This window comes from Ursus arctos, unplaced genomic scaffold, assembly GCF_023065955.2.
Source record: "Ursus arctos isolate Adak ecotype North America unplaced genomic scaffold, UrsArc2.0 scaffold_37, whole genome shotgun sequence".
NCBI classification, from domain to species: Eukaryota; Metazoa; Chordata; class Mammalia; order Carnivora; family Ursidae; genus Ursus; species Ursus arctos.
This window is the reverse complement of record NW_026623053.1, coordinates 20,495,313-20,516,528: the sequence shown is the minus strand read 5'-3', so window position 1 is coordinate 20,516,528 and position 21,216 is coordinate 20,495,313. Positions and strand designations below refer to the sequence as shown.

Genomic DNA, 21,216 nt, shown 5'->3' with positions numbered 1-21,216 from the left:
ACAAATTAGCTATGGCTGTTTGAATTCTTGAAGTCACTTAAAGAAAATAAACCTGTATCTTGCATATAAAGACTCCAGCTGGGAGTCATAGTAGCCAAGTCAACAGTTATCTCCTGCCAAACTCCAATAAGACCAACCTCAGGATGAGAAAAACAAAAACCATATACTTCCATAAAAATATGCCAAGGTAAGCTTGTCATTTCATTCTCCTCCAACATTATACAACCAGCATCAATTTACACTGGGCACTCTGCCTTGGCAAAGAGATTTGCTTTGGAAGGACTCTTTTAGCATCTCTCTATGAGCTCCTGAATTTAGGTCATGCCATAAATTATTACTCAGTGGTCCAGGCTTTACTAGTTATTTGGAGACCAAATGTAACAGTTGGGTCCCTAGCACATGTCTGGGATCATACATCAACTATGAGAAAGTTGTAGTATAATACCCTAAGACCCAGAGTGGCTTTGTTTGAATCTACTTGGAAATGAAAAGTCCTAGAGAATTAAGTAGGATGGCTTTGGCCCTTGATCTCTGTGATATAAGCAGAACTGAGACTATCATACTAATTTCAATCATAACCATTCTAAAAAGAATATACAATGCTCACTACCCCATACCTATTGCAAGGTCTATGTTTAATGAATTGTTGCAATTTTACAACTAATTACTACTATTATTAATATGTGCCATCTTCTTAGTATTTACTATATGTTAAACACTGTGAAAGGCCTTACAACTACATAATTTCTAATTAACTCTACTGTGATAATTTTATGTATCAACCTTACTGGGTTGTCCTAATATTTGATCAAACAGTATTCTGGGTATTACTGTGAAATGTCTGGATGAAATTAACATTTAAACTGATAGACTGATCAAAGTGGGTTTCCATCCATAATGTGTGGGCCTTATTCAGTCAGTTGAAGGCCTGAATAAAGCAAAAAGTCTGACAATCCCTCGAGTATAAGGGAATTCCTCATGCCTGACTGCCGTCTAGCTAGGGCAACATTTTTTTTTTTTTTTTTTTTTGCCTTCAGACTCAAACTGAAACAACAGCTCTTCCTTGGTCTCAAGACTGCCAGTCTTCAGACTGGAGTTACACCATCTGCTCTCTAGGGTCTTCAATATGCCAATTACAGATCTTTAGACTTGACAGCCTCCATATTTACCTAAGCCATACATAATTAAATAAGCCAATTCTTTATAATACATCTCTTTATATATGTGTCTGTATACATATCCTATTGGTTCTGCTTCTCTGGATAACCCTGACTAGTACTCCCACAAATCTCTAAAGGCTTTTGTTACTATTGTTAGTTTTTGTTGTTGGTGTTATGCTGATTCTCTCTTTTTTATTTTATTTATTTATTTGCTGTTTCTTTTTTCTTTTTTTATAATAATTTTTTATTATGTTATGTTAGTCACCATACAGTATATCCTTAGGTTTTGATGTAATGTTCCATGATTCATTATTTGCATGTAACACCCAGTGCACCATGCAATATGTGCTCTCCTTAATACCCATCACTGGCTTATCCCAGTAATCCTTTCTTTAAAAAAAAATTTTTTTTGTACTGTTTGCTTTCCACAAAGATAATATGAATCTTAAATTACTTGCCCAAGTGAAGAAGCACAGTTACGAAGAAACTTCACCAAACTCTACAAACATAGTCAATCCATTACACAATACACTTACAATCTCAAGGAGAATTTTTGTGGGACATTTAATTTGCATTAAATCTCTTAGTTATTCAAGATATTACAGATTTTTAAAAATTACTTGTGGACTCTATCTAAATAAGGCTCAAATTTAGCTTATGTTTTTTCAGAAACCCATCATTAATGTATAGGTTGGATTCTCCTATTTCTTGCTGATTATGAAGTTTTTTAGATTGCCTGTATGTCACATAAAACATATTAATGAAAAATATAAAATAATATTAACATGTTTTAATTCAGTGTGATATATATATGCATATGCATGTAGAGTTGAAAAAAGATGGAAATAAAATTCATGAATGCATTTGTACACCTATAGTTCAATTAATCTGCAAAGTCAAGTAGGAAAAGGACTTCTTGCCACACACAAGAACTTTTGTAAGACTAGAGAATAATGCCATGAGGGAATATCAACTTTGTGCCTGAAGGAAAGAAAAATGTTATGCTCATTTCCTAGTCATATAAATGTTAAGTCAATACCGTGAATTTATTCATCTTTTTTTCTATTCACATTCAGCGTGAAAAAATTTTCTGAAATACAAATGTCATGTTTATACATTTCCATGTTTTCATAGACATTGTCGAAGTGACACAGATAGATACCACAAAGTTGGGATCATTTGTTTGCTTAGCAACCAGTGATAGAAAAGTTGCATCTGTGGTTAAGTTAAAAATAATAATAAAACAGTGCTCATTTTCTATATGGTAAAATATGTATCTTAAATTAAAATTCCCCAAATCTCAATAAAGCTACTGAATATAACTGATTATTTCATTAATATGTCACTCTATTCTTACCAACATATCTCTGGATAATAAACATATCCACCACCTCTAAAAGTCCCCTTGCTGTTCTTTCCTGTGTGTGTGTGTGTGTGTGTGTTTGTGTTAAGAATATTTAGCATGAGATTTATCCTCTTAAGTTTTTAAGTTCATGACACCATGTTGTTAACTGTAGGAACTCCTGCAACTCAAGCGCAAAAAAAAAAAAAAAAAAAAACTGATTAAAAAGTGGGCAACGGATTTGAATAGACATTTCTCTAAAGAAGAGGTACAAACAGGCAACAGGTACATGAAAAGGTTGTTCAACATCTCTAATTAGAGAAATGCAAATCAAAACCACAAAGAAGTAGATTATTTTCATACAGTAGGAATTTGGAGGTCAATTAGGCTCATGGGTTTTTCAACATTACACACATGGCAAAGCACTAGGATCTAAGACTCAACAGAGCAAAGAGAAAAGGTGAGGAAATGGTGTTTTCTGAGCTTATTAAAGCAGCAGCTGCAGTTGCAGCTGCAACAGAGACCTGGTGGTTGGTCTTTACCTGATATCCAAGTATAAAGAACAAATAATTTCTAGAATAAAAGTGCAACATGAAATTAATTTCCCTCTGTTTCAGCTATATCAAATCCATCAAAATAAATTAAGCTTGAATATTTATTCATCATCATAAATTGTTTTTGAGATTGACTATTTTATTTATAATGCCCTTCTTTGAGAATACTGAATCTGATTTGAAATTATAAATATATAGAGAGAATAAATCATTGAGACTTGATACTCAGAGCTTCCTTTGAGTAATAACTTGCGATTTCAATTCTACACAGTAAATTCTTTATAATCTTCAAATAGTGTTCTTTACCTATTTCGGAAAAATTGTTCACCAATTTGCTCAGATTAACTCACATCAAGGATATTGGCTAAAGGAAAAAAAGGCAGGTTTCAATGAAAAATGTAACAAAATGTATCTTCCTTTCTTACCACTCAGATTAGACTATCATCAGTGACCTATCACTGTTTACAGAATAGTCATAGAGATTGCTGTTTTCTTACCTGATTTCTAGGTCATACAAATGCATTGTATATGACAATTTTACTTACAAAAAATGGAGACAGTACAGCAACGAAATCACTGGAAAAGCACGTCAAGATCACAAACAATAAGAAATATCTTTTATTTTTATTTTGGCATATAAGAAAACGTTTTAAAACTCATAGTTAAAAACTTTTCTTATGGATAGTCCTTAAAGAGAAAAAAAAGGAGTGAAAATATGTCTGAATTAATTTGCAGAAAATTTGATGGTAGGAACACATCTCTGTCAAGTTAATGAGCTGTCATTCTAAGGCACAGCCATATGAGATTGTTCTACAGAAAGAATCGAGGGGTACTAGTAATATCTATTGACAGATATTAACAGAAAAGTTTATATAAGCATCAGTTATCACTCTCTTAATAAGAGTTTTATCAAATTGTTAGTAGAAAAAACAGTTTGTCTTACTTTCCTCATCTTTCCCCAAAAGTATACTATTACATGACATCTGGCATTATTCTACTCCAAGTTTAGCTTTTGTTCTTTCTGTTCATTATATTGTTGGTTAACATCCATCACCTTAATGAGTTAATTAAATAGGGAGAAAAAGTAAATACTTTTTAATATCTTCCCAGGACCAAAGCAAGTATTACTCCAAAGCTGTTAATGACCCAAACAGGACAAGTGTTGATAAGCATAAATAAAAAACAAATCTTCATCCTACTGAGTATAGTGATCTACCACAATGAGACAAACTCCAACAGATATTCTGAGATTGAGCAAAAACATCTGAATAGATTTCTTGAAATTCAAGTATCTGTACAGTATATCCAACAATGGGACTATATATATTGAACTATGATTCGATATTTGGTACTTAAATTGCCATTGTTAATACAGTAGTAACAGTAAGTGGAATACATGGACTCTGTCCTCAGAGTATAATAGTAAAGAAAAAGATGGAGAAGTGTGTCAATAATTAGGAACGTAGCTTATGCTTTTAGCTTTTCTGCATCCTAAATTACTGCTTATTTTTGTTTAAGTAAAATACAAGTTGCTCAATATAAATCTCAGTATACTTGTTAGTAAAATCAGATTAATAGTAACTGCCACCCAGAGATTTTTATAATAAATAAGTTATTTTATATAAAGCTTTTGTTTTAATTATTATGAGTGTAAATAGAATTCCAAAGTTTGTTGTCTTGGTACATTGCTCAGGGTTTGCGTGCTCCATCAGTCTCATTTTGAAACATTTTCCTCTGTTTCAAAATATTAACTTGCCATGCACATTGAGAAGACTCCTTTGGTCTTTAAATAGGTCAGAAAAAATTTCCAAATAAGTTATGTAAATGTGTAGATCAGTTATGAATTACAAAATAAAGTCTAAGATCTGTGAAATCATAGGTTTCTATGTTGTCAAGAAGACTGAAGAGACATGGAAACTAATTAATTTCTACTCAATTCTCTTTCTCAGCCTTGTTCTTTGTGTATTTTTAGCCTTTGTTTTCTAAATTTGTTTTACAGTAGCTTTGAAAATAATCACCAAGATTTTATGTGACATTTTCTCCTGCTCTCTTTTTAAAGACGAAATCAAGAGGTCACAATGAAAATTTTACAAAACACAAAGTAATTATCTGTTGTCATATGGAGAGAGACTGATTATCATTAACCTCAAGGATTCATCTGCTAAAGGAAAGAAAACTGGTAATATTGTATTTTTCTCATGGGGGAATAGAAAGCATGGTAGTGAATTCTAGAATCAGAAAAACCTGCCTTACAGCCCACGGAATGGGAGAATATATTTGCAAAGGACACTACAGATAAAGGACTGGTATCCAAGATCTACAAAGAACTTCTCAAACTCAATACACGAGAAACAAACAAATCAAAAAATGGGCAGAAGATATGAACAGACACTTTTCCAATGAAGACATACAAATGGCTAACAGACACATGAAAAAATGTTCAAAATCATTAGCCATCAGGGAAATTCAAATCAAAACCACACTGAGATACCACCTTACGCCAGTTAGAATGGCAAAAATAGACAAGGCAAGAAACAACAATTGTTGGAGAGGATGTGGAGAAAGGGGATCCCTCCTACATTGTTGGTGGGAATGCAAGTTGGTACAGCCACTCTGGAAAACAGTGTGGAGGTCCCTTAAAAAGTTAAAAATTGAGCTACCCTATGATCCAGCCATTGCACTACTGGGTATTTGCCCCAAAGATACAGACGTAGTGAAGAGAAGGGCCATATGCACCCCAATGTCATAGCAGCATTGTCCACAATAGCTAAATCATGGAAGGAGCTGAGATGCCCTTCAACAGATGACTGGATTAAGAAGCTGTGGTCCATATATACAATGGAATATTACTCAGCTATCAGAAAGAACGAATTCTCAACATTTGCAGCAACATGGACGGCACTGGAGGAGATAATGCTAAATGAAATTAGTCAGGCAGAGAAAGACAACTATCATATGATTTCTCTCATCTATGGAACATAAGAACTAGGATGATCGGTAGGGGAAGAAAGGGATAAAGAAAGGGGGGGGGTAATCAGAAGGGGGAATGAAACATGAGAGACTATGGACTATGAGAAACAAACTGAGGGCCTCAGAGGGGAGGGGGGTGGGGGATTGGGATAGACCGGTGATGGGTAGTAAGGAGGGCACGTATTGCATGGTGCACTGGGTGTTATACGCAACTAATGAAGCATCGAACTTTACATCGGAATCCGGGGATGTACTGTATGGTGACTAACACAATATAATAAAAAATCATTTAAAAAAAAGAAAAGAAAAAGAAAAACCTGCCTTAGAAATCCCTGGATGGCTCAGCTAACTCCTGATCTTGGGGTTTTGAGTTTGAGCTCCACGTTGGGGATAGAGATTACTTAAAAAAAAAAAAAAAGAAAATCTTAAAAAAAAAAAAAAAAAAAAGGAAAGAAAGACCTGCCTCAGAACCTGTGTGCCACAAGTGACTAAATGTAGGAGCTTAGAGGAGTTAATTTCTCTGTGCCTCAGTTTCTTTTCCCATGGAACAAATAGGTATAAAAATGTTACTTATCTCATAGTGCATTTTCAATGATTATGTGAAAGAATGCTAGTAAAGTGCTTATGATGTGGGGGAACAAAGGCAGGAAGAAATGTAGATAAAATTAAATTTCCTTATAATCTGCAGTCCATTGACAAAAACTTGAGGCAGGCAGAGGAAGACATTCCTCCAGGAACTCCCAACATCTTAGTGTTAATGCTTTGCTAGAGGGAAAAACAAGCTTAGCTTGGTAATAGCCAGGCCTCCAGGATCCTGTTGAGTCTTCTTTAGCATATGAAAATCCTTCTGGAAACCTCCCTTGTCTTTATGCCCCCAACTCCATAGTATAGAATCAGTCACCCCTCACAACCCCGGGGCAGCAGCTCTTTCTGCCCATGGGTCCTGTCCCTGTGCTTTAATAATAACACCTTTTTGCACTGATAAGTTTCAAGAATTCTTTCTTGGCCGTAGGCTCCAAACCTCAACATTTCCACATCACTTAGAACATTCACTAAACTTTAAGTTAAGCCATTGTGACATCTTAGCTACATCCAGCTAATCACTTTGCCTCTCCTCCAGCTCTTACATAATCATCCAGATTCTGTTTAGGTGACTTAAACCCAATTATAACTATCAGGAAGTTGAATTCTTCTGGTATCTGTAGGAGATTCAATTGGTACGGGCAGTACATAAAGGACGTATTTTCCATAAATCAGAACTCTTCTTGTTTTTCTAATCCAGCAATTTTCAGAGATGTCATTTGGGAAGGTGACACCTGAATTGTGACCTTGTATGAGGAGGTGGTATCAGGGACATCCTATCAATACTTATGACACTGAAAGAAAAGGTGATAAGGACAAAGAGCCTTGGTGACCAGCCCCTGATGAACTTCACTCTTAGAGCAGAGGAGACAGAAAAATCAAGTTGAGATTGCCAGCAACAAGGCAATGAATACATTAAAGAAATCTGTAAATAGAGAACGGTATTAAACATGAAGGTAAGAAATAAGAGGTTTTTTTTTTAATTAATTAATTAATTTATTTGACAGAGAGAGACAGCCAGCGAGAGAGGGAACACAAGCAGGGGGAGTGGAAGAGGGAGAAGCAGGCTCCTAGCAGAGGAGCCTGATGTGGGGCTCGATCCCAGAATGCCGGGATCACGCCCTGAGCCGAAGGCAGACGCTTAATGACTGCGCCACCCAGGCGCCCCAAGAAATAAGAATTTAAATGCACAACCCTTCCTTCACTAACAAGCTTACAATTTGTTACCTCATAGTAAATGTGAAAACAAAGTAACTTTTCTTCTTTTTCATTAATCTCTTTATGTCTTTCCTCAAAAGAAAAAACAAATAGCAGACAAGGAAAAAGACACAAATTGCCTCAATATGAAGTGGTTAGAGAAAGAAGACAAAAGGAAGAGAACGCTTTCGCATCTAATGAAAGATATATATGATGTACCTTTCATATCTGAGGCATTTGATAAAGGATAATAACTATCAACAATATTATCGAAACCTGTCCATAATCTCGGAATTGTCATATTGCCTGAAGTGGGAAACAAAAGCAAAAAAAAAAAAAAAAAAAAAACAACAAAAAAACCCAACACCTAAATTTCCATGCTACTTACAGTTCATTGACAAGTCCTTGAAATGGTGAGGGTGAGGTTCCTAGAGGAACGCAGTCGCCTCCACGTTAATGCTAAGGGCAAATCTTAGTTTAACATTATCCCGCCAACCCCCCACCCCCCACTGACTCTGTAAGTCTTCTTTAACATATAAAAATTCCTTTGGAATCTTCCTTTATCTCTCTATCCCTCAAGGTATAGTTTGGCAATGCATATGGGCCACTGATATATATCTGAAGGGTCGCCTTTTTACTAAATAGCAATAGATGACCTTTCCTAACAATAGCTAGACCCCCCCCCCCCAGGATCCTGGAAACCTTGCTTCCAAAATGCCTTGGAGGCTTGTGCTGTCCCTAACCCCCTCCCAACTTGAGAGTATATAATCAGACACCCTCCAACAACCCCAGTTCAGCTCTTTCTGCCCACGGGTCCTGTCCCGTGCTTTAGTAAAACCACCTTTTTGCACCGAAGACCTCTCAAGAATTCTTTTTGGCCACTGGCTCTGAAGCCCATTTCCTACATCACTGTCCACTTTTCTTTAATTTTCACTCATTTCATTATACTTGGCTTTGGAGAGGAGAAATCATTATCTTCTGAGTCTCCTTTATAGTAATACAGCACTACCACATGCAAGAAATATATATATGGTACAAGGAAATTAACTAATAGTCTTTCAATACAATATTTACTCCTTTAATCTCATATTTCTTACTTCCTTACATCTGCTTTTAGTATTTATGTATCTGTCTCATCTTTGCAATAGATTTTCATTTCTTACCTCTCTTGTTCTTTCTTCTGTTTTTTTCTCTTTTTTCCCCGTTTTCTTTCTTTCTTTCTTTCTTTCTTTCTTTCTTTCTTTCTTTCTTTCTTTCTTCTTTCTTTCTTTCTTCTGTCATTTCTTAGTAATGGAAAAGACTGCATATCATTAACAAGCTAAAATACTTGCTAATTTAACAAAAATTATCAAAGAAATATAAATGCACTGCTCAACTAAATCACAATGACTATCTTGAATTTTTTTTGTCAATTATTTAATCCCCACCATTTTTACTGTAGTCATCTGACACAGTTCAGTCGTTAAATAAATCCCCTTACTACGTTTGTAATGAAAGCCAACATAACTGGGTGAACAGAACTCCTTTCTTATAGGAATTAATTTAATTATGACTTTACCATTAACTACCTTGGCTATTTTTAACAAGTTAACTTTACCTTTCTGAATCAATCATCCTTATTAGAGATAATAAATGTCTGAGAGGTAATTGAAAGCTTAAAGACAATGGTACATGTGACGTGTCTTACACATACTGGTCACTCATAGACAATAAGAGTTATTATCAATATCATTAATCATAATTTCACAATTTTTCTTGTTTTACATATACCTGTTGACATGACATTGATTAAAAGTAATACTTTTAGCCTCCTTCCTTACTTAAAGCCTTCTCAAGTCTCATTACTTCTAACCGTTTTTATAATTTACATTTGTAATTCAAATTTTGCCAAGTCTTAGACAACAAGATAATAAGACAATGCTGATGTTGCTGCTGTTGATGGTGGGCATGGAGTGTGTATGTGTGTGCGTGTGTTCATTAGGGTATGATAGGTTTTAAGATTTGGGCAGCAGTACACATAATAGTTAAGAGGCAATGGCCCAGGCTCAGATTATACCTGTGTGGCTTTGGTCAAAGTAGATGACCACACCTGCAAAAGAGGAAAACAGAATGACCACAGATGGTTAAATGAAGAGTAAATGAAATAATATTCGTAAATATCGTGTACTTTCTTTAATGAAGTAAAGGGTTAACAAATTTTGTCACTGCTATTCACCCCTGTGAGTTTCAATATAGGACTCTAATTAAAATGATTGATTTTTGTTAGTGGTTCTCACAAATTCTTCTGTCAACAATTATAATAATAGCTAACCTTTATGTAGGCAACAAGGAGCACCACAAATCTAAATTAAAAATGTAAAATGAATAAGTAATGTAGTTTTTCTAAACACTAGTTTTTTTTGAGACATAGTATATGTAGCAAGGGAGAGTAATTTTGGTTCTGGCAAGATGATGAAAAATTTAAATTCTTGATTATTAAGGAAATAGTTGCAAGAAGCTAACATAATTATCCCAGGCCCTGAAGTTGAGATCAATCATATTTCAAGGCAAGTTTCTCACTATCTTTGATCCCACCTTGCTTAGGGCATTTAAGAAATATGTACAATTTAGAGGACAAGTTTCTTGTCATCAGCATATTTCTGTTCTGGGGTTCTATAATTCAAATGGAATCCAAATTGAGAGAATTACAACTTACCCTGAAATATTGAATACTTTCGCAATTTCAAAAGTAGAACATGTTATCAGATGCTATTTTATGTAGAATTCATGATAAATTAGTTAGCTTCCAATATAAATGCTGGCTTTGAAATGATGGCTGAGAGCTTTTGCCAAGATCAGTGGAACCCAGGACACTCTATAAAGCATGGAGAACTTGCTATATGATATCTCAAGTAAATCAATGACACTATAACTAGATTCTGTAAAAGGCGATCTTGTGTATATTTGTTGTTCAAAATCAATTAAAAGTAAGATCAGAGGCTGCTATCTGATAAGCATATGGCATAAAATTAAATATCCTTAACATGTACTGTTTTTCATTCAAAGGAACATGGAAAATCTATGTGAGGGTAAATTCAGAATCATATATTCACACTTAATCAGCTGGAAGTAGAAATGTAAGCCAATGGTGGCTGTTATTCAAAAAGAGCGTCCACAGTTTTACTTCCAAATGGACAGTGAGATTGTAATTAATATTACCAGTCACACTTCAGAGGCACATGATTCACCCATCTGATGTTGATGGAATCTTTTCCTGAAAATGGACTATGACTTGGTCAAATATTGGCTTATATTAATCATGTATACCTAAGAACCTCATAAAAAGGAAATGGTTCACACAACTAGAATCAAATCAAGAAACGCATGAAGTTAGAACTACCTAACTATAAAACATTGTTAATAGGCTTCCAAAGTTATTCTTTGAGGAACTGATAAATTATGAATGAAGCCAATGTTATTCGATTTGGATGCAGTTATTGAACAATTTCATTTAAAAACACAATGTTCTTTTGCTAAAAGGGAAAAAGCTCTTGAACATTAAAAATGTAGGTTCATATCTCAGTATTATATAACAAAGATGATACAAAACTAAAACCAAGAAACAGTTCTGACAAAAATGTATGATCTGACCTTGCCTCTCTCATATTCCTGCACCACAATTTCCACAATATAGAATTAACAGATTGTGTTTAATCACACCTAAATTCCCTTCCTACTCTAGAGTTTCACATTTCTAAACAAATATACATGTAAAAAATGATATACATGTTATTATAAATCACAAGTCTAATGATAATATTATAGCTAACAGAATTTAGCAGGATGCACATTGTAAAATATGACAAGCACTCTTTTTGACCAAACCTGAGTCAGGCTCCTCTAAGCCATTTTCTCAAGTAGGCTTCCACCTTTGAACTTCTAAGTCAATCTTTGCATTTCCAAGAATCTTGCTAAGTTGGTTTAGACAGAAGCCTCCTACCTGTGATATCTGATCAAATTCCTCATCCCTCACCATCCCTGCCAGGGCATTATTTGAAAATCCTGGCCTACCTTCAGCAAGAAACTCGTTGGTCTGTTCAGTCAGAATCCTCCTCTGCCCCTGATGTTTCCTCTTAGCAGTTTTTCCACTGACTGACCCCCACCCTCCTTTGAATGAATCCCACTTATTCTTCTTGTATTCAGAGTTGAGCCCAAACCCTCCCCGCTACAAACCCCATTCCAGTGGCCCCTGCTTGAATAAAATCTTTCTTACCACCTTTAATGAATATCAGAATAATCTTTTCTTCAACAAGTATTGGACTCCTAGTCATAGCTTATTTTCCAATGTCAAGCAGATGTTGTTTTAGAAATCTGTTTAGTCACTTAAATGACCTAAGCCATAGTTTTCTACCACTTACGTTTTAAATACAGTAGTTATGTTTAGATACAAATTATAAGATTGCACCTAATTAATCATAAGGTCATTTCCCATTGGGATCAGAGTGACCTGTCATTTCCTGGAGTTTTCAGGAAGTCTGGTGACAAGGTTTTATTTATTTTTAAGTCTTTGAAAAAAGAGTTTTGTTAAAAAACAAAACAAAACAAAACACACACACACATGCAAACAAAACAAAACAAAAAACCACATAGCCCAAAACAAACAAACAAAAAAACCCCTCTATTTTTAGTTGTTTTAGATTCATTTGCTAATATTCTGGCGGAATTTTTTTTTTTCTTTCCTAAGGCTCATTTCAGTTCCTCTCTTCAAGGATTTGTGAACAAAATCATTTTATACTTGCTTTCATAATTACATCTTTATATGATCTGTCGTTAATGAACTACGTTGGTGAGGAGGAGGAGAGAGTCAGCCCATTACAGCAATCATCTCTTGTGAAGGGGAAGTAGGTGGTTACACTAAACTGCCTTAAGGAGCAGAAGACTGATGGCTCTCCCAAGATACAAAGGCATGATATTTAAATTGTCAACATTGAGGTTTCAACCCCACTGAGTAGTGCCCACAAACTGGAGTTATTGCTTACAGGGGAAAGAATAGCACCTAAATAAACCCCTAAATACACGGAGGGAAGCACTGCGACTGACTGGGGGCTCAGAGAAATCTTCAGTCCTGGAAGAGACCTGGACCACTGGGAATGGCGGCCAAGGCAGAAATACAGGTTGTATTTAGTAAGGGCATGCACAGATGAAGAAGTGTAGAGTCTGGGACAAAGAGAACAGTGACAAACTCATCTGTTTGCCACTCACTAGGAAAACTACTTAATGTCTTTGAGGCCACTGTATCATCTATAAAATGTGAATAATACCTATCTGGGACTGTTGTAATAAAAATTAGGGGGAAAAGTGCCTACACAATATTCCACACATGCGTTTACTGATGTCAGTGTAAACACAGCTTTTTATTTATTTATATTTCTTTGGATAAAATTACCACATTAGTTGAACCCTTTACTAATAATGTTGGGATCCTGACTTTTAACATTTGTAAATCATACTGTGTTATCCATATACATGTAGCCACAATATTCCTTTCGCTACACCTATTTAAGTACAGTCATGTTTGTAATCATGTCAGAATAACTTGTCCTACACAAAGTGAGGTGGCTTTCTATGTAGTTCGATTTCAAATACTGTTGTTCTATCAAAGCTGGCAGGGTTTGGTATTCTCCCTCTGCTGTACAGAGAGGGTCTATGTGAAACCAACATTTCCCACAGCTGTATATTTTGCAGCATTTCTTCAAGAGCGTAGAAAAAAAATCTCCAGATTCTTTTATTGTCTTATCTTAAGTTTCTACAAGGGCAAAATCTGTGCCATGGTCTTATAAAGATTTAGTTTATTTGAAGACACGGGAGCAGAGGAAAAGGCAATTTCAGTGTGCATTACCAAGATTACTATGCTGGGCAACAGGTCCTCAACTTTGCCAGGATCTCCTGATATGCGTCCAAATGCTTGCCATTATTCTCTACCTAAAGGATGGGAAGTGGGAGCATTTTATCCACCTGTTCAGTCCACCACTCCCGCCCCCCCCAAAAAACTTGGAGGTTTCCCCCGCGGTATGAAATCCTCACACATCTGAGTAACTCTGAGGAAGAAATTCACCGGCAGATAGTCCCAAGGGAGGAAAAGCAAAAGTAACTAAAGTGATATGTTGCCAACTCAAACTCCATCAAATTTCATGTGAAATGACCCTCCATAGTCTCAACTGAAATCAGAACTGAGATCAAGAGGATGAATGGGAGCTACGATGTGTCAGATTCAACTAAGAAGTGCAGGAGCAGTAAGCATGTGAACATGGGACTGCAGACCTGAAGAAATGTGTAGACTGGGAAGCTGGAATCTGGACTAAAAAGATCATGTCAAATTTAACCAGCCAAAATTTGTAAAAATATTTTTATGTTTCTTTGAAATTTCTCCCATTTTATGTAAAATTTCAAGGTTGCTGTGGTAAAGTTGTTCAATACACCTTCATATTATTACCTTTTGTATCTGAAGATGCTATGGTGATATCACTATTTTAATACCTAATATCATAGGTATTAAAACACCCAGTTGTATTTGTGTCTTTTTATTTTATAAAGGTCAGCCTCTGTAGAATAAATGTTGGCTTTGCTGTTCTACTCAACTACATATTGGTTTTTTATTTTCTTATTTCTACTTCTTTGCACATATTGTTCTTTTTCTGTCTTCTGTAGTCTTCATTAGTTTCTGATTCTCTTCCAAGTTTTCTATTTCCTCACTTAACACTTTTCAGAGTATTCTATCATTTTCTAAAAGTTTTCATCAGATCTCCCACTACATTTTGTACTTACCTATTTCTTCTTGTAAATATGATTTTTGTGGGTTATTTTTTATTATGTTATTACGTATCTTCACATTTAAAAATTTTTCATCATCTTGGGTAACTAAACATTTTATCCTTATAAGGTGATTCAATGTATTACTAGTAATGGTTTTGGCTTTAAAGACTAACTTGTCTCATATTAGTATAGCTCCACCAAGCTTATTTGGTTACAGTTGGCATGACAACTTTGTCCATCTTTCTCTTTTAAACTTGCTGAATACTTTTGGTTTTGAACAACATAGAGGGTTTTTCCCTCACTTATATCCGACTTGACCATATGTCAGCTTTAGTAGGTTCATATTCAAAGAAATTTCTGATATACTTTTGTTTAAACCCACCATCTTATGATAACTTTTCTATTTTCCCCACTCTTGTTCATTTTTCCTCTTCTTATTTTAATTGATTTTTTTTAAAAAAATAGTTTGTCTTCTTTGTCACTATTTGCTTGGCTTTTAAACATTAGCTCACTATATTTTTAGTGATTAACATAGAGATCGCAACATGTAAACTTGATTTACCAGCATACCAAATTACTTTGTTACTGTTTATTTTTTGCACACAGCATAAGGTCCTTAGCATATGTTACTTTTGACTCACTCATAGACATCTGACAAACATGCATTAACCAAGTACAACAGACTGCGTAGCCTAAACATCAGTAATGTATCATTTCATAGTCTGAGATTAAGGTGTTGGCAAGGTTTGCGACTTCTGAGGGCCGTGAGGGAGAATGTGTTCTTTGTCTCTCCTCTAACTTCTGGTGCTTTGCTGCCCATCTTCCCTGCTCCTTGGCTTCTGCTGCATCACTTGGATCTTTGCCTTCAACTGCAACTTGCATTCCATTTATAAGGACACCATTCATATTGGATTAGCAGCCCACCCTATTCCAGTATAACCTCAACTAAACTAATTTGCATCCGCAACTCTATTTCCAAATACGGTCACATTTTTAGGCACTGGGGTTTAGGACTTCAGTGTACAGATTTTGGGGGAACACAATTCAACTGTATGTGTGTATCTGTATGTATACCAAAACATTATACCATTATATCATTATAAATATTACTTTATTGTTATAATTGTTATGTTACACATTTAAATTGATGTAAAGATTTACTTACATACTTAAAATTGTCCCAGCTTTTAAACACGTCCTGCATCTCTGATCCTCCAGCTTATATAATACTTCTTCTATCTGGCAAATATGCATTAGAAGTTTTATTGTTGTTACTTGTGTGCTGGCAACAATTCTTTCATTTTTTATGTCTGAAAAGGATTATTTTAATTTCATTCTTAATGAATTTACTTAATATTGACAGATTTTTAAAATTTAGTCAGTTATTTGACTTCTATTGTTTAAGAAGCAATAGAAGTTGAGAACAACTTTATTGGTCTAGTCATTACTCCTTTGAATATAAACTTTCTTTTTCCTATGGTTGTTTTTGAGATGTTCTCTTCTTCTTCTTTTTTTTTTTTTATGATCTCCTATAATGTTGATTACTTATTGTTCCATCTTTCAATTAAGAGAGTTTTTAATCTGTAGCTTGATATATTTTATCAGATTTAGAAATTCCACATTCGTCATCATTTGCAATATTACTTGTGCCCCATTTTTCCTTACTTCTTCCTCTAGGGTTCTGATCAGATATATATGAGGATTTCTGCTTCTATCTTCTTTTTTCTTTTTAAAGATTTTATTTATTTATTTGTCAGAATAAGAGAGAGAGAGCGAGAGCACAAGCAGGGGGAGCAGCAGGCAGAGGGAGAAGCAGGCTCCCTGCTGAGCAAGGAGCCTGATGTGGAGTTCGATCCCAGCACCCTGGGATGACCTGAGCTGAAGGCAGACGCTTAACCGACTGAGCCACCCAGGTGCCCCAAACTCCTTTTATCTTCTTTACTTCATGTTCGCAACTCTGTATTTCCTATCTTGTTATTTTTTCTGTGTTCCACATTGGCTATTTTACTCAACCTTTTACTAATCCTCTCCTCATCTCTGTTACAATGTTACATACCTCAACTTGTTAATATTACGTATTGACTTTTTTCAGTTCCATAAGTTCTAATTTTTAAATCTATTATTTTTACATTTTCATTTATCTACTGAAATTCTAAATCTTAAACTTTTGTCTCATTGACTATAGTAAGCAAAATTCTTATTTTTAATGATACTTTTTATTTTCAGATTTACATAAAATTGTAAGAATACAGACACAGCCCACATACTCTTTACCTAATATTTCAATGGAAATATCTTTTAGAACTACAGTATAATATCACAACAGGATATTAGCATTGATGTAGTCAAGATATAAAATAATTTTTTTATAACTAGAATTGCTCATGTTGCTTTTTTATAACTACACCCACTTCCTGCCACATCTGTACCTTTGTCCTTATGCCCCGACAACCAATAATCTTTTCATCATCTGTATAATTTTAACATTGTGATTATGTTACACAAAAGGAGTCATAAATCACATAACATTTGGGGTTTGGGCCTTTTTCACTCAACATGATACTCTGGAGATTCATCCAAGGAATTGCTTATTATCCGTAGTTATTCCTTTTTATTGTTGGATCGTATTCTGTGATACGTACACACCATAGTTTATTTAACCATTCATCCATAAATGACATTTGCGTTGTTTTCTGGTTTGGGCTATTACAAATAAAGCTGCTATGAATCACATCCATTTCCAGGCTTTACTGTAAATATAAATTTTTATTTTTCTGGGCTAATTGCTGGTTCACATGGTCATTGTTTGTTTAGCTTTTTAAGAAATTGCCAATCTGTTTCACAGAGTGGCTGTATCATTTTACACTCCCTCCAGCAGTGTGTGAGTTAATCCAGTTTCTCCACACCCTTACCAACCTTTGGTGCTGTCTTCTGATTTTTTTTTTTTTTTTGATTACAGAAATCCTAGTAGATGTGTATTTTTAATTCATTATGGTTTAATTTGTATTTCCTTCATGACTTAAGCTATTGAATGGGTTTTTATATGCTTATTTTCTGTCTATCCTGGTCAGTGAAATGTCTGTTGATGTCTTCTGTCTGTTTTCTTATAGGACTGAAAGCTCTTTATGTATTTTCGGTATGAAATCTTTAAACTGAGCAAAAAGCATTTTTATTTAGGTGAAAAAATGAGTTTATCTGAGAACTCAAAGGAATTGCAATTTGGGAAAAGCAAGTTATGGTGAACCATAGGGAAGTCTGAAGAGACAAAGAGTAGGTCAGCTTTTATTAGGTTCTGGAGAAAATTGAGGAGGTTGTTCTGAACAAAAGTTTATTGGAGAAGAACAAGACTTTGAGGTAGTGGTGGTTTTTCTTTGGCTGTAAATGGTGGTTAGTACATTGTGGCTGGGTCAGGGAGGGATCTTCCTTCCCTTAAAGACAGAAAATAAAATTCCTATCTAAAAAGTGTCCTCCCTTGTAAAAGAATTCTTATCTTTCTTCTTCTTGCTGGTTAAGTAGGATGCAAGGGGTGGTACGTGTGTGAGAACCTCCTTCAGGGCCTCGTATCTCCATTTTAAATGGGGTTTCCTTTATTTTCACATGTATTTTGTCAGATATGTGGCTTGCAGATGTTTTTTTCCTAGTCCATACCTTGTCTTTCTAACCGCTTAAGTGAAACTTTCATAGAGTAAAAGTTTTTAATTTTAAGTCTCATTTATATATATTTTTTCTTTTATGGATCATGTTTTGGAGTTGAGTCAAAGTATGCTTATCTTTCCCTCCTTGGTTCCTGAACATTTTCCTATTTTTTCTCTAACAGTTTAATAGTATTTTTTTGTATGTATAGTATATTACTTATAGTATTGTATTTTGTATGTTATTATGTTATGTGCTAATTTTTGCAGAAAATGTAACATTTAGGTCAAGATTTTGGAGAGCGGGGTAGGGGGCTATGGGAGTCCTACTACTCCAACACAACTTGTTACAGTCTATCCTTCCACCATTGAATTGATTTGCTCCTTTTCAAGTTCAGTTGGAGATATTTGTGCAGGTTTATTTCTGGATTCTCTTTTCTGTTCCACTGATCAATGTGTTTCTTTTGCCAATGGCAACCGATAACTAGTTATGTAGTAAAACTAAATTCCAGCTACACTGATCCATCTACTTTCTTCATCTCTTTAAAAATTATTTTAGCTATTATATTTCCTTTGCTTTTCCACATAAATTTTAGAATAATCATGCCTATCTCCATAATGAATCTGTCAGGGATTTTGATAGAAATCTGTTTATCAATTGAGATAAAATTATATTCTTACTGTGTTGAATCTTCCAATCCATGAACACTGCTTGTTTTATTTAGACAAGTTATGATTTATTTAAATCTTTTCTTTCTTTTTTTTTTTTTTAAAGATTTTATTTATTTATTCGACAGAGATAGAGACAGCCAGCGAGAGAGGGAACACAAGCAGGGGGAGTGGGAGAGGAAGAAGCAGGCTCATAGCGGAGGAGCCTGATGTGGGGCTCGATCCCATAACGCCGGGATCACGCCCTGAGCTGAAGGCAGACGCTTAACCGTTGTGCCACCCAGGCGCCCCATAAATCTTTTATTTCTTTAATTGGGATTTTGCAGTTCTAAGCATACTAGCCCTTTACATGTTTTGTTATATTTACGTCTAAGTATTTCATTTTTAGAGCAATTGTGAATGACATTGTAACATTTTAATTTTGGTGATCACATGTTCACTACTCACATGTAGATATACAATAGATTTTTTGTATGTTTTATTTTGCATCCTGTGACCATGTTAAACTCACTTAGTTCTAAAGTTGTGATTGTTTTTTCTTCTTTATTTTCTTAGATTCCTTGGGATTTTCTCCACAAAAAAATCATGCTATCCATAAATGAGAACCATTTCATTTCTTCCTTTCTAATCTGTTTATCTTTTATTTCATTAGTTCATTCATTCATTTTTGCCTTATTCCATTGGCTGGAACTTGCAGTCCTATGTGAAAACGAGTGTTGAGAGAAGAAATTCTTGCCTTGTGCCCAATCTCAAGGGGGAAAACACATTTTTTTAAGTATGACCCTTGATGTAGGGTTTCAGTATGTGCTCTTTATCAAAATCAGATTTCCAAGTTTACTGGGAGTTTTTATCATGAATGGGTGTTGAATTCTGTCAAATGATTTTTCTGAAGATAATTATATGATTATGTTATTTTTCTTCTTTAGCCTATTAATATAATGGATCACATTGATTGATTTTTGAGTAATTAAAGAGCCTAGTATCCCTAGAATAAACTCCATTTAGTCAAGGTATATAATTTTTCTTATATATTGCTGAGTTTTATTTGCTAGTATTTTGTAAATGATTTTTTTCATCTATATTCATGAGGAATATTGGTCTATAGTTTCCTTTTCATATAATATCTCTTATTTTGGGTGATGGCCTCAAAAAATGAGTTGAAAAGTTTCCCTCCTTTTCTACTTTCTGGAAGAGATTCAATATTTATTCTATGTAAGTTTGGCATAATTCTTAAGGAGAATGGTACTGGAGCTTTCTTTTTGGGAATTTTTAAACAAATGAATTCAATTTATTTCATGGTTATATGGCTATTAAAATTATTATTTCGTATTAGGTGAGTTGTGGCAAACTATGCTTTTCAAGGTATTGGTCCATTTTATCAGAAGCTCAACTTTCTGTGTATAAAGTTGTTCTTAGTCGTCACTTATAATCTTTTTGATGTCTACAGGGTTTTTAGTGATATTCCTTCTTTCATTCCTGATACTGGTAATTGGCCTTTTTTTTTTTTCTGTTAACCTGAAGTTCGTCAATTTTATTGATCTTTTCAAGAAAACCAGCTTTTTGTTTCACTGATTCTCTTTATCGCTTTTCATTACTCTGTTTCATTGATTTCTGCACTTTATTATTATCATCTTTACTGCTTGCTTTGGGCTTATTTTGCTCTATAATTATCTTAAACAATCCCTTTGCATATATTTAGAACCATCTTCATATTCCAATATAAATTTCAACTTCAAATGGAAAAGTTAAGAAGAAAAGAAAATTACACTGTATTTTCCCGCATCCACATATTTGCTATTTCCATATTCTTTCTTCCTTTCTGATGTCCCAAGATTCCTTCTTTTATTGTGAATATTTTTAGAGAACTGCCTTTAGCCATTCATTTAGGGTAGATGTGCTGGCAACAAATTCTCTCAGTTTTCCATTATCTGAGAATGTCTTTTTTCTCCCCTTCACTCCTAAATATTAATTTCAGTGGATTTAGAATTCTGGGGTGGAATTTTTTTTTTTCATTCAGTAATTAAAAAAATGTTTCACTTCCTCCGGCGCCCGTGGTTTTTGATGAGAAATACATCATGATTTGTTTTTTCATATATAGTTAAGTATTTCCTGCTCCAAGATTTTTTCTTTGTTTTTAATTTCCAGTTCTTTAACTATTATGTGTCTTAGTGTGGATTTCTTTAGGTTTTTTCAGTTGGGTTATTCTCAGCTCCTTGAAATCTGTCAATGTATTTTTTTTTTCTAAATTTGGAGAGTTATAAGCTATTATCACTTCGAGTGTTTTATCCAACCTGCCCTCTTTCTCCTTTCCTTCTGGG

At 34.6% G+C, this 21,216-nt stretch overlaps 2 long non-coding RNA genes across 3 annotated transcripts in view; both read right to left on the bottom strand.

The window, feature by feature from the left end:
• LOC113266164 (uncharacterized) overlaps positions 1–9,084 on the bottom strand; it is a 90,111-nt gene extending 81,027 nt beyond the window's left edge. For both annotated transcript variants that reach the window (XR_008957147.1, XR_008957148.1), the window contains exon 1: positions 8,969–9,084. This is a non-coding gene — a long non-coding RNA (uncharacterized LOC113266164). The remainder of the gene's footprint in view (positions 1–8,968) is intronic.
• A 6,678-nt stretch (positions 9,085–15,762) lies between these two features.
• The window catches only part of LOC113266163 (uncharacterized), a 404,629-nt gene continuing 399,175 nt past the window's right edge, over positions 15,763–21,216 (bottom strand). Inside the window, exon 5 of the long non-coding RNA XR_008957146.1 lies at positions 15,763–15,907. This is a non-coding gene — a long non-coding RNA (uncharacterized LOC113266163). The remainder of the gene's footprint in view (positions 15,908–21,216) is intronic.